This window comes from Callithrix jacchus, chromosome 10 (genome assembly GCF_049354715.1).
Source record: "Callithrix jacchus isolate 240 chromosome 10, calJac240_pri, whole genome shotgun sequence".
NCBI classification, from domain to species: Eukaryota; Metazoa; Chordata; class Mammalia; order Primates; family Cebidae; genus Callithrix; species Callithrix jacchus.
In genome coordinates this window covers 59,147,038-59,160,746 of record NC_133511.1, presented here as the reverse complement: position 1 = coordinate 59,160,746, position 13,709 = coordinate 59,147,038, and the positions used below count along the sequence as shown (strand labels likewise).

The window sequence follows — 13,709 nt, the reverse complement described above, 5'->3', positions numbered from 1 at the left end:
CTTAAATGCAATCCATTAATAGTTTCTGTTACTCTAACTTCCTAAACAGATTTCAAACCTCTCGAACATCTTCATTCATCATAAGTCTATTGTCAGTTCCCATCATCTCTCAACAGGACTACCTTCAGGGCTAACTAATTTCCTCACATTTATATTCATCCTTTCTTCAAACTTCTCCACACTGCAGCAAGAGTAATCTTCAAAACAAAACCATTTTAGGTCAGTGTCCTGATTAAGGCCCTCCACTGGCTTCCCATTGCTCTTAAGGAAAGATGAAACTCTTTACTGATGATACATGGTCTTACTGAGTCATTTACCTTCAGCTTCGATTCACGCAGGGACCTTCTTTAACTCTTTAAATACATCATGACTTTCCAAACCCCACAACCTTTGCACATGTTGTTTCTTCTTCTTGTAGTTTTTTTAAATTCCTTTTTACCTAAAAAAACCTTATTCACTTTTATATATGTATGTTTGAAAGTTACTTCATATAAACCTCTCCATATCGAAACTGACCTCTCCATGTGCATTTAAATTCCTCAAATGTATCAAAATGTACCATTTTTCTATTTACCTGTTTTAATCTCGTGGTTTTTTTTTTTTAGAACTTGATTACTATCTTCCTCCTCTCCTAGAGTGTAACCCTCATAGGAAACAGAAATCTGTTTTAATAATTGTATTCTTAGCACTAAAACCGAAAACTGGCATAGCCACTGCTCATGCAATATTGATTAAAATAAGGAAATATATAGATATACATATATATGTATGTAACTAACAGGCTTGGTGTTAGAGTTGAGCATGCTTAGGTTCAAATGTTGGCACTGCAGTTTTTTTTTTTTTTAGCTCTATGAAACTTGACATATTACTTCTCAGCCTCTGTCTCCTCACCTGGAATTAGGTTTAATAATATTTACCGCAAAGGGCTATAGTGAGGATAAAACTAAATAATGGATTTGTGAATACAAAGTCTTTGGGAATGATAAGTGTGCAATTATTATTAGTAGTAGTCGTACCAGTAGTTGTAGTATGGATGCATATCTAAAGAAAAAAATGCCTCAAATTATAGAAGAGTATGTGCACTCTCTACTGCCTTTGTGATTTTGTAGGAGCTTGGAAGCAGGGCCTTCGAGGAGTTTATCTGAAAAACTCTACACCACACTGCAATCTTTTCTCAGGAGAGGGGAAAAAAGCGGAAGAGAGGTGGTGCTAGAAATTCTAAGAAGTAGAGTATAATAACAGGGAGGTGCAAGAAACAGGTGAATTATCATCTTACACATATGTTTGTGTATGTACTAATCTTTACCTAACCATAAAAGCTTTAAGAGACATAACTCCAGGGAAAGGATTTGTTAAAGAACAGATGCTGCCCTTGCAAGGCTGAAGGCTTCAGATTGCCGAAAACTATGGAAGAAAACCTCGGAGGGAAGAGGCTCCCCAGCTAGAGTCAGGTGATAAAGGAGCAAGCTACACTGAGTTTTCAAACATCAAACTGGGAACTTGAGCCTGGGAATCTCTTCTAACCTGCTTGTGTGTGTGTGTGTGTTTGTGTGTGTGTGTGCACGCGTGTCTGCGCATGTGCAAGTCGACGTACACATATGTATATATGGAAATGTATCTGTTTTAATAATCATTTTGCATATATAGGCAAAATTACATTATAAGTTATTTAGATTTAGATTTTCTTTTGAGATTGTCTATTTTTCTTTTTTTCATACTGTGATAAAGAACATGGTTTAAAAATATATATAACTGGACTATTTAGAGAAACAGTCACAATATGAAAGAGTTAGACTCACTGTACATCTTTTAAAGGTATAAGAATATAAGAACCACAAAATTGTGATAAATATATTTATGCTTGACTCTACATTCTTCTTTCCACCCTTCATTCTGGGACTTTTCCTGGTGTGTTCAAAGGTATATTATAAAAGCAAAAATGAAAAAAGCCTGGCAACCCACAAAGGTAAACCAGGGGAGAGAAACATAATACACTAATTTAAAATCAACAAATTAGCGTGTTTCTTAGTCAAGAGGGCACAATGAAAACACATATCTAAACCCCAACTTTTACCAATGAAAATAGTCTCTAGGGTGTAAAGCTAGGTGAGTCTACTTTGAATAAGCTCCTCAGTAATTTTAATGAGCATCTTTATTTGAGAACGTAGAAGTAAAGGCCAGCAGATTTGAGTCTAGGGAGAATTATTTTCCTACAATTTACTCAACAGTTTTCAAATACATTATGGATTTTTATTTCTACATATCTTATCCTTGATGTTCCCTGAGTTTTAGTAGCCATTCTATTTGCCTCTCCTCAGGCTTTAAAACATCCTTCTCTGTACAGCTTTCCTATATTCTTTAATCAGAATCAATCCCCACCTTACTTCGTGGCTCCTGTCTTTTGATATCATTACAGCAATCACTCTACTCTGCCTCACATTTCTTACAGGTGTATCATTTGATCATATGCTTGTATCAGGAAAAGAGGTCTGTATCACACCATGCCTCTGGCACAGGGCTTTGAGCACACAAAGTGCTCAATTAATTTTTTTTAAAAAGAATAATTTCCCATTTTCAAATTTATATTTAAGGAAGTATACATATAACGTATAGCATAACTTATATATAACATACTGTCTAGATGTTCGACTCTGGATTTAGAATGACTGGAGCCTTACACCAGTTTGGCCATTTATTAAATACCTCAGTACTTCAGTTTTCTTATGTGAAAAATCAAGACTATAATATCTCTAACTCCAAGGGCTGCTGGAAATACTAATGTTAACATGTGTAAGATGCTTAGATGGGAACTTGGTATGTAGAAAACATTCCATCGATGGTGGTCCAATCAACATAGCCCACAATCTACAGAGACATTGCTCTGCTCTGTGTCATGATCAAAACAACTGGAGAATACTTACAGTGTCTCTTCTTTTTCTCAGTTTATATTTCACTGTAATAAAGTAAAATCTCAAATTGATTGGATTTCTTAAGGAATATAAGTACTTGCTAGAGATACATTAACCTTAAATTCTCAAGCATTATCCTACTTAATATTTACTAAACACCTACTGTGGAATATACAGCATACAAAAGACATGGAGAAAGCATGAATTTGGAAGAAACCAACCTAGTATTTTCCTCCAGCTGCAATGGCATTTTAATTGAGCAGTTCAACAGACAGTCCAGGGCTGATTTTCTGAAACCACACAGTTTCGGTGAATAATAGCAATCTCTCACCTGTCCTATCTAAAGTAATTTGAGAGGAGGCTAAATGCAGTAGAGAAAGCCTAAATTGCATGAAAATGTATCTGAATTTGAGAACAAGATCTAAAGTTGACTTTATGACTTTGAACAAGTTATTTAACCACCCTGAAGCTCTAGTTATTTCACCTTTAAAAATGAGATTAGAATATTCACATGGTAGGGATAGCACAGAGTGGATAGTAAAAGCCATTGTTATTATTTTCTCAGTCAATTAATATGATTTTGAAATATTATGTTGATAATTTCACTGTTCTGGGAACTCATCTTAGGTTACCAGAATTAATTTAATATTTGCATGGGGAATTAAAGTTGCTCAGAACCACAAAATCTCACATTGGTCATAGAAATGGTTGGCAGCTACACAAAAACCAACTTCAAAGCCCTTTGCATTAACAGCATAGAGTCTGGTTATGGGGTGAGGCTCATGTATCTCCCATCCATAATAAATGACCTGCAGGGCAAAGAAGAATAATCATCCTTGCAGTCACTGGCTTTGTAAGGTGCCTCACCTTTCTGCTTGAGAGATTTCTTTGCCAATGCATATTTAGAGGAGTGAGAACTGTAAAGAAGATGAAAGCACATCAAACATTTATCTCAAGAGTTTCATTTTCTAAGGAATAGCAGGTGTGTCATACGATTTCTCAGAGGGGCAAACACTCCTCTAAAGCCTCGCCTGGTACTCATGGAGATGGATGGCATGGAGTTTGTAGCGTGGGATGAATAGCTGAAGATAAATACTCTATTTAAATTGGGGCCAGGTAGTACATTTCTCACTGACTGAAAGTCTCAGAAACAGTTAAATTATTGTGAACAAAACAAACGAGAAAAATCCTGTAACAGACAGTATTAAAATTGACATAAACACAAGCTACAGTATCTTTAAATCATAGTAATTGTGATAATCAACTCTGAATTTTTATTTCAGGCATGTTTTTCTTAACCCCCAGTGATTCCCAATACAACATATATATCGTTCTATCATTCACCAAGTTTATTCCCCAAATGTTAGAATAATTTATAACTCATATCCAATAAAAAAATTTGTCAGCTCTACCTTGAAAATACATTTCCAATCTGATGCTTTCTCAGTGCCTCTCTAACACAATCCTAAACCAGGTCACAGCCAACTCTCACCTGGATCATTCTCTAGTCTCCCACTGCCCTTTCTGCTTCCCCCTTTCCCCCTTCTAACATTTCTTTCTGTATTAATGGGACACCAAGTTCTGCTTATCCTACCTTCTGAATCACAGTCAATCTGGATTTTCCTTGATTTTGCCCTAATTCAGGTCCACATCTTCAACCCTCTCAGCTAAGTCTAGGGCTGTGGGTCACTGAGAAGCATAAGTGTTATTGTATTAGATTGGTAAGAAAGTAATTGTGTTTTTTGCCATTAAGCGAGCGGCAAAACTGCAGTTGCTTTTGCTCCAACCTAATACACGTTTCCCACAAACAAATGTGCAGGTAAAACTGTCTGTAGTTTCCACAGATACAACTACCACCAAGTGGGAATAAGAAAAAAACCATGTATTTAAAATGGTCTTCTAACCTGAAGTTAGGAACCACTGACTTAAACGTCTTGACTAATGACCCTCAGTTCTTGTTTAACCCTTTTTCCATCCATTGCATATTTCCCTTTTTCCTTTTTTTTTTGTTTTTTTGAGTTGGGTTTGGCACTGTCACCAGGGCTGCAGCCTCTGCCTTCTTCACTCAAAACACTGTTCTCTTTCAAGTATACAGAGCTGATAAAGTCACCACTCTGCTAAAACATCGACGTCTTCCTATTTTTTAAGGTAAAACATCATGATCCCCAGCTCACTGCAGTAAGTGCTTTGGAGTCTCTTTTCTTTACACCAGGCTCTCATTCTTGCAACTTTCCCAAGTTCATTACTATACCTGTAAATTTGCTGCTCATTAAATATAAAAATATTCAAAACATTTTAGTTAATGATTTGGCTCTAATATTTTTCTATTTTTTCAAATCTTTTTAAAAATACTTCAAGACCCAGGTCAATTACTATAATACTTATATTAAGACTTCCTCATGCCTTCTACACAAAATAAATTAATTATTCTATCAGATAGGCTTCTACAGTACTAAGGGCTAACAAAATTAGATATATAACTATTTCCTCCTGGTAGCTAAGAGAAGGAACTTTGAAAATTGAAAGTATCACTGGACTCTGGCATACATTCTGGTGCTTAATTGGAATGTAAATATTTGGTATAAAAATAATACCTACATTCATGTTATTCAAATTCAGACTGATAAAGTATGCAAACTGTGCACTTTCAAATATCATCCTCTTTTCATTTCTTGCTTACAAATTTTGAAAGCAAATATTTTAATATTTATTAATATTAATGCATTAACAACTCTTGATTCATATTCATTCTTAATTAGGGTAAACAGCCTCCTATTTGTTCATCTTGCCTTAGGCTTATCCTTCCCCCTTTCAGTCTCTATAGCCAAGAGCCAGTCCAAAATCAAAAGTCTAATTATTTGACTTGCTTAAATCTCTGTAATGACTGTGCATGTTCCTGATACAGTTCAAACTCTTTGCCACAGCTTTCCAGATCTTTCCATTCTAGCCCCTACAAATCTCTTCAGTCCTATCTGTCTACATTCTCAACTTTCTTTAACTAAAACCCCTCTACAATGTCATTGTGCACTCTAAGCCTATCATCACTTGTTTTAGTTTCCTTTTTAGCATAAACCTTTTTGAATGTTGCTTATTCTATACCTCTTTTTGTAAATATCCCCTATCATCTCCTTTCAGTTATTTGGTGTCCTTTCAGGTTAGGGATTGGCTTAAATGTCAACTATCCCGACATGCCTTTCCTGACCGACTCCACACTCTCTCCTCCTGCGACACAAGGTGGTTATCTTTCCTCTGGCTGCCATCACAGGTTTTGCCCCTATCGCAGCAGTCTTCGAGTTTATTTTTATTTCCTATGTACCTGTGTGCATATTTTACCAAACTTCATAATCTTTAAGTTCTTAAATAGTCCGACATACCATCGTGTCTCCAGAACCTGGCATAGCAGGTATTAAGTAAAGAGCTGTTGAGTGAATGAATGTAAATTATCGTTCAGACTATAGATTCACCCAGGATATTAAGATCAATGTGAGATCTTAGAAAATATAAGTCTCAAGCTGGTTCCATATATTCTAAGACTCCTAAGTCAAAGATGATTCTGAGGATTTGGCTGGGAGAAAGGGGTTTCACTCAGAGTATTCATGGTGAATCAGACCTTACGAAAGCAAATCTGGCTTAATAAGTCCTAATTGTTTTAGAGTGAAAACATTATACTCCCCAGACAAGCTAACTAAGTATGTGTTGGCTTTCTTTAAAACAAAGGAAAGAAAACAGATTTGCAAAGAGGAAACAAAGATTACATGTAAACTGAATTGAGCATAGGAACTTGAACAACTCATTTCCCCTCTTTTGTCCTGTTTCAGCCACAAACTAAGGGAGAAAGTTGAATTTTTCTCTGGGGTTCCTGATGACTGATATTTGTTTGATGAGTAAGAAAACAGTCCTCATCTGCTGTTACCTACTATTCAAAATCTCCTTCAAGTTTTGTTATTTTCCCTTCTGAGGCATTCTCTACAAAAATTTTGGTTTATAAAATGAAAAAAGTAATCATGTCACCGATTATTTATAAATTCTAACAACACACCTACATCTCTTTGATGCACCAGCTTAGGCATGGACCTCCAACTAATCAATCAGGTAATTTGTCTTCTCCCCATCAGATTTGCCCATGACTCAGGCCAGGCCAGGCCAATGAGCATCAGCTTAGGAGGACTTTGGCCAGGTTGATTAGAAAATAGATATTTTCTTTCCACTAGTGATGCCAAGCTGGTAGAATATCAACTTGAAAGGGTAGGTTTGTGCAATGACAACGGCCAATCTGTAAATAAAGATAACAGAAAGGAGAGCAGGGCAAGGAGAGAGGAAGAGAATAGGCTTACTCTTGATACTACTGCTTGAGTCCCTGGATTTAGTCAAGTGCTGGTGCTATCTTGTGGTTTTGCAGTTTTCAGTTATTACTTTCATCTTAATAGCCCTATTATATTAAATGCAGGCTTTTAGGTGAATCTCTTAACATGTGTGTGAGGTTACCGTGTAACAATGCAGAAAAGTTGTTAAAATAATGTGAAGAATTGAATAGTATGATATGTTGACTGCGCTAGGCTTGCTATAATGCTACCTTCTTTTCTTTCTTGTCTGAGTATATATTATGCTGCTGGTTCTATTATCCTTCCCATGGCAAGTCAAATTACTGTCTATATTATCAAATAAGTAAATTTCCAGGACAAAATACATGGTTAAAGTGTAGGGTGGAAAGTTTATTTATGTGAGCAAAGAAGGTTTCAGAACTGGCGATGTGCTTGGGTTCTAGAGTATTCTAATCCTGACAGTCTGCTGCTAAATGTTCTTTATATTTACTATCATATTTAATCTTCACAATAATCCTATGGAAGTTCTTGTTATGACTGTCTATACATGATAAAACTGCATTCATTTTCTTACCTTTCCGAGCATTTAGATCCTGCTGACATTCTCTGGCCTCATGGTTCTACATCAACCTGACCTCGGCTTCTGTCATTTCTCTGACTCTGAGCCTCTTGCTTGTCACTTATAAGAACTGTTGTGATTACAATGGACCCACTCAGATAATCCAGGATGATCATTCCGTCTCAAGACCCTTAATTCAATCACATCTACAATGTCCCCTTTGGTATGTAAGGCAACATATTCACAGGTTCCAGGGATTAGGATGTGGACATCTTAGATAGGAGGCATAAGATACTATGTAAGTCAATTCTTATAGAAATTAAGGGACATGTTCAAACCTATACAGATGGTTGCTATGAAGGCTGGGTTTTAATTTCATTGAGGACTGTTTGATTCCAAAGTGCACATTCTTATCTACCATCTCTATGATGTGTAGACACTGCTTGATGGCATACTCCTTGATGCTATAAAAATATAGAGAACTTGATGTGGATTTACTCTATTATCAGTCTCAAGAATAGTTTGTTTGGTCCTGCCTAAAGCCTTTTTCTCAGTCATAAGCTGCAGAAAACTGAATCTGTTGTGTGGAAAAGTGCATCTGTGTGCTTCCTCCAGGCAGTCGCAAGACATTCGTGCCCTTATGATTTACACTGTATACAAATCTTGGCATCCAGTTGGTTTCCTGTTGGCAAAATAACTTCACTATATACATCAGTCTTATCTTAAATGTTTGTGAAAAATCAGTCAACAAGCATTTATTAAGTGTCTAAAAAAGCATTTCATATAAATCAATGTGTGATAACTCAGTAAGATAATCACTCACATATCACCAATAAAAGTGCCATTCCTCAGTTGAAAATTTTCAGAAATGTACAGATTGTAAAAGTCTATAAAACAGAGTTATTCCATGGCCAAATTATCCTAAGGATGTGCAACCTTAAAAGAGCCTTCCATGACTCCACCCATCTATCTATCTATCTATCTGTCTATCTATCTGTTTATATATACATCCATCCAGTCATCTATCTACTTATCTACCTACCTATCCATCCATCCCAATACACACATGTACACACACGTGTTTATGTATAAAATATATTCAGTGAATCGGGACTTTAGTTTTACTTTTATATAGAATACCCAGTAAAGTGATATGACCAGTCAGTAAACAGTTAAAAAAACACTTGCCAAAATAGCACCTATTAAGATTTGGACTCCAAAGTACAAAAATGCTCTCTAGCACTAAAGATTTCACAGTCTTGGGACAGAGATCAAAATGCTGAATTACATTATTGAAGGTATTACATTAATTTAAGGCTCTTTAACACAGTACCAATATAACTAGAATGTTCTCTCCAACCTCTTTTTTTAGTTAACTTGTATCAATGGTTCAGGTTTAACCTTCTCTTAAGCACTCCAATTTTAATACAATGCAGATGTCCTATTTACATGATTCCAAAGCACTCAATATTTGCCTCTATAGTCACACAAATGACCAAATAATCTTGCTATTGCTCTGTGTTATCTACTCAACCAGGACCTCCATGAAGTCAAGACTATGCCTTACCTACTATTTCCCAGTCCCCCACCTGGAGGCCAACTTATATTAAAGAGAAAGTGATATGGTAGCTAGAAGATGAAAGGTCTAATACTGAGTACAGGCATTTGAATAATGAGTTTTCTGCAGGGATGAAACTTTCAATGCAAGTACTAGTCAGAACTATATTCCTGTTTTCCTTAGTTGTCAAAGCTCCCTCTCTGTTACTGAGATTAGATTAGAACGAGGAAATCAATGTTTTCCTTAAGTGGTAGCATATAGCTTATAAGTATAATTCCTCAGGGGCAGTAGTGAAAACATTAAATATCATAACCCAGGAAGAATTAAGTTTCTGAAATCAGCAAGACTCTACTATATATGGAAAATATCACTGGCAGCTGCATGCCAGCCCTCATTCCTTAGGGATTTGGAGAGCCAAGGGAATCCATATAGATAAGCTACATCTGTTCCAGTTCTGGGTGTCAAAATGCACTTCCAATAAGATATTCTCTATTCCTGATTAAAGAAATTGAGAATTTACTATAACTACCTTATAAATTGTGTGTGTGTGTGTGTGTGTGTGTGTGTGTGTGTGTGTATGTATATATACCTCTATGCATACCTGGTGGAGTTGGGGGGAGGACACACTGTTTGGTCTCTATCTACCAAATTTGAAATAATGCAGAAAAACTTCCCCTCAAGTTGTACAAAGGAAATAACATTTGAACAAGAAATTTTATAGAAGGCTAGAATTTTGCCCAGTGTAGAATAGGTATAAGAGCCTTTGAGGTGAAAGGAAAATGTATAAAACCACAGTGAGTTTGGGAAAAAGCAGACAAAAAAATGGAGCATAAAATGAAATTGGAACTGGTAGGTGGAGAATGTTGGAGGCTAAGTTTGGAGAGGTATATGCCCTCTTGTCGTTGAATGGCTTGGAATGCCAATTTACGAAGTAAATATTAACAGGAAATGGCATAAAATAAGTTTTAATGGAGTAATTATCTAATAAATTAGTCAGTAAAAGCATTGAGGGGTGAATGTTGTTCTGTGGGTTTTTCATGCCTCTTTAGGTCTAGCTACTTTATCTTTGCCAGAATACAGTTACTGCAATTTTCTATGCCAAAATATTCATGAAAAACTTCACAATCATGGAAAATTATTTGGGAGTCACTTAAAGAGCTACATCACTCATGAGATGAGTCCTCATTCTCACTCATTAAATATTCACTTGTAGTCTTTCAAATTTCTGAAACATCATAATTTATATTAGAGTTAATCTTACTTATAACTGTCTTTCCTACTAGAATAAACACTTCTTGATCATGAACAACATGCCTAATTTCCACATAACTCCAACAATGGTAGTAACTGGTAGTAACTGTAACCAATAAATAAATAATGTTTACTGTGTGACAGGAACTTCTCCAAGCGAGTTACAAGGATTCAGTCTTTCTATACTTAAGATGATGAAAATATGTCATAGAGAGACACAAGTGTGTATACCTCGTATGTAATAGAATTTTCAATTAGAAATTCTGCATCTGTGTCTTTGCTCCTGAACATGTGCACTACTACTTCTTTACCAAAAACAAATATGGTACTTTGTATATATTTACTACTACTACTATTCTATCTTTATCCAGTCTTATTTCAAAAATATAGTCCACTAATTTATTAAATCAACATGTATTTATCAAGACATTTTATATTCTGAGTACTTTCTTTTTGCTTAAGGTTCTGCATTAAACCAGGGTCTCAGCCATCATAGATCTTATAGTCACGAAAGATCATATTGCTACAAAATATCACTTACAAGTACAGTTTACTCATTTATGGCCTGCATCAATCTCCAAATTACATCTTCAGTCACAGTTTTTAAGGACTAATGTAAACGTGTAGCAGTGTTGATTATTTTAGTGCATTGATTCATCCTTTTGGACTTGTTACTGACAAGCAGCATTATAAGGAAAATGAATTTCAGTAAGAGTTGAGTGGTTGGAAAATTTTAACAAATGACTTTAGACAAATGGTTTCCTTGTTTATCCGGATATATATATCACAATCCAAATGAATTAGAAATTCTTACATTACAGGAGGGAATACTTTTAGGCCCAGAAGCAAGCCTTTGATGCAACAACTCTTGACATTGGAGTTCATCATGTTTTAACAGTTTGGAAAATAGCTGCTTACCTATAAAAGTTCAATTTATACTTTTATCCATTCACATGAATTACTTGAGTCATGTCAATCTGTTTATCATATTTACAGTGCAGTGCTTCACATAAGCTATTATTTTTCCTCCTTATTTAACATTTATATTTGAATGTTTTATATGCATTTCTTAAAATGGCATTAAATGAAATGCAGAAATACTGATAATTAAAAACAGATGTCCTTCTGAGATACAGGAGGTGAAGGATTCAAACCATGAGGATGCTACTTTGCACCCATGAAATGTTCAACATTCAGTAGCTATTTACTCTCACCAATGTAGTTAGTTAATGACCAGTTCTTCCTAGAATAGCTTTCAAAATGTCCATCATAACATTTTTCTGTGGTCTTCTGTACTATGGTTCTCTCTAACATGACAGCCAATTGAATAGTGTCCAGTGAAGGCAACAAACAGATACATTAAATATTTTCAAAAAGAGTGCAAACATATTCTATACATTTTAAAAATATTAATATTAAAATATACTAAATAAATGTATAATCACATGCCCTAACTTTCCATTTTTTTAGATCTCATATTCACGTAAAAGTACTTGTTCACACAGTGAGTTGGTCTCTCACTTTGCAACTCTTACATTTTCTACTAATTTCTTTCATTTATTTCTTTTTCCCTTTGATTTATCCTAATGTTTCTTGGTTTGCATGGGGCAGTTTTAAAGTTTACAATGCTTTTACCTCAGCTTGTTCTCAACTGATACTTAGAATATAGATTATAATTGCTTGGCATTGTCATATTTGCCAGTGGTGATATCAGGTAGTATCACCTCACTAACAAACTGAATGCTAAAGGAGATGCTATGGGAGAACAATTGTTCTTTGTGATAAAATGACAATACGCAGATAAGGCAATACATAATAAATGTTACATATTTTATTTCAAATCATCAGATAATATTGTCTCTGCTATTTTCAAAGGAGATAATAGAATATATGTAGCTAAAGTATCTGCCTAAATTAATAATATATTCATGAACACACACACACACACACACACACACACACACACACACGTATATATATTAAAGAATCTAGAAACAGAAATTCCATTTGACCCAGCAATCTTGTTACTGGGTATATACCCAAAGGATTATAAATCATTCTCTTATAAAGACACATGCACAGGTATGTTCACTGCAGCACTGTTTACAGTAGCAAAGACCTGGAACCAAGCCAAATGCCCATCAATAATAGACTAGACAAGGAAAATGCAGCACTACACCATGGAATACTATGCAGCCATACAAAATGAATTCATGTCCTTTGTTGGAACATGAATGAATCTGGAAACCATCATTGTCAGCAAACTGATATAAGAATAGAAAACCAACCACCACATGTTCTCACTCATAGGCTGGTGCTCAACAATGAGAACACGTGGACTCAGGGAGAGGAGCATCACACACTGGGATCTGTTAGTGGGGTGCTAGGTGTGGGACAGTGAGGGTGGGGAGGTTGGGGAGGGATAACATGGGGAGAAATGCCAGATATAGGTGAAGGCAGATGAAGGCAGCAAATCACATTGCCATGTATGTATCTATGCAACAGTCCCGCATGTGCACGTTTGTACTCAAGCACCTAAAGTGCAATAATATATATATATATACATATATTACATTTTCTGAATCATAATTTTTAAAATGTTATATAACTTTATTTTCAATGACATTTCCAAGATATTATGTGATATTCAGTTAAGTATTTTATTATTTAATGAGGAGGTACAAGCATTTACAATACCTCTTGAACAACCTACCAGATGTTATTCATTAAGTAAAGAATACAATCCTTTCGGTTGTATTGGTACTTAGCTAAGTTATACAGAGCGATTGGAGCCTCCAGAGAATATATAAATTATTAAATCAGGAAATAATCTAGATTTCCCTAGGTTTATGTTAAAACCCATCACTTTGCAATTATGGTTATTGCAACTTGAATGATACATGAATAACAAAATACCATCTGCCATTAAAATTATTAAATTAACTCTCAAAAACATATTTAAAAATTAACTCTCGGATAAAACAGGTTCTAGTAACCTTGACCATTATTAACTGAATTTGAAATATAACCAAAAAACCCATAATTAATATGTGTAATTTTCAAATGTGCACGCTGCAAACTTGGCAAGCCTCACACTTTGCTGAATGTAG

General features: G+C 35.3%; 1 protein-coding gene across 4 annotated transcripts in view; it reads right to left on the bottom strand.

Moving 5' to 3' along the window:
- Positions 1-13,709, bottom strand: part of TENM4 (teneurin transmembrane protein 4) — a 3,204,727-nt gene that overhangs the window by 2,773,080 nt on the left and 417,938 nt on the right. The window lies entirely within an intron of this gene.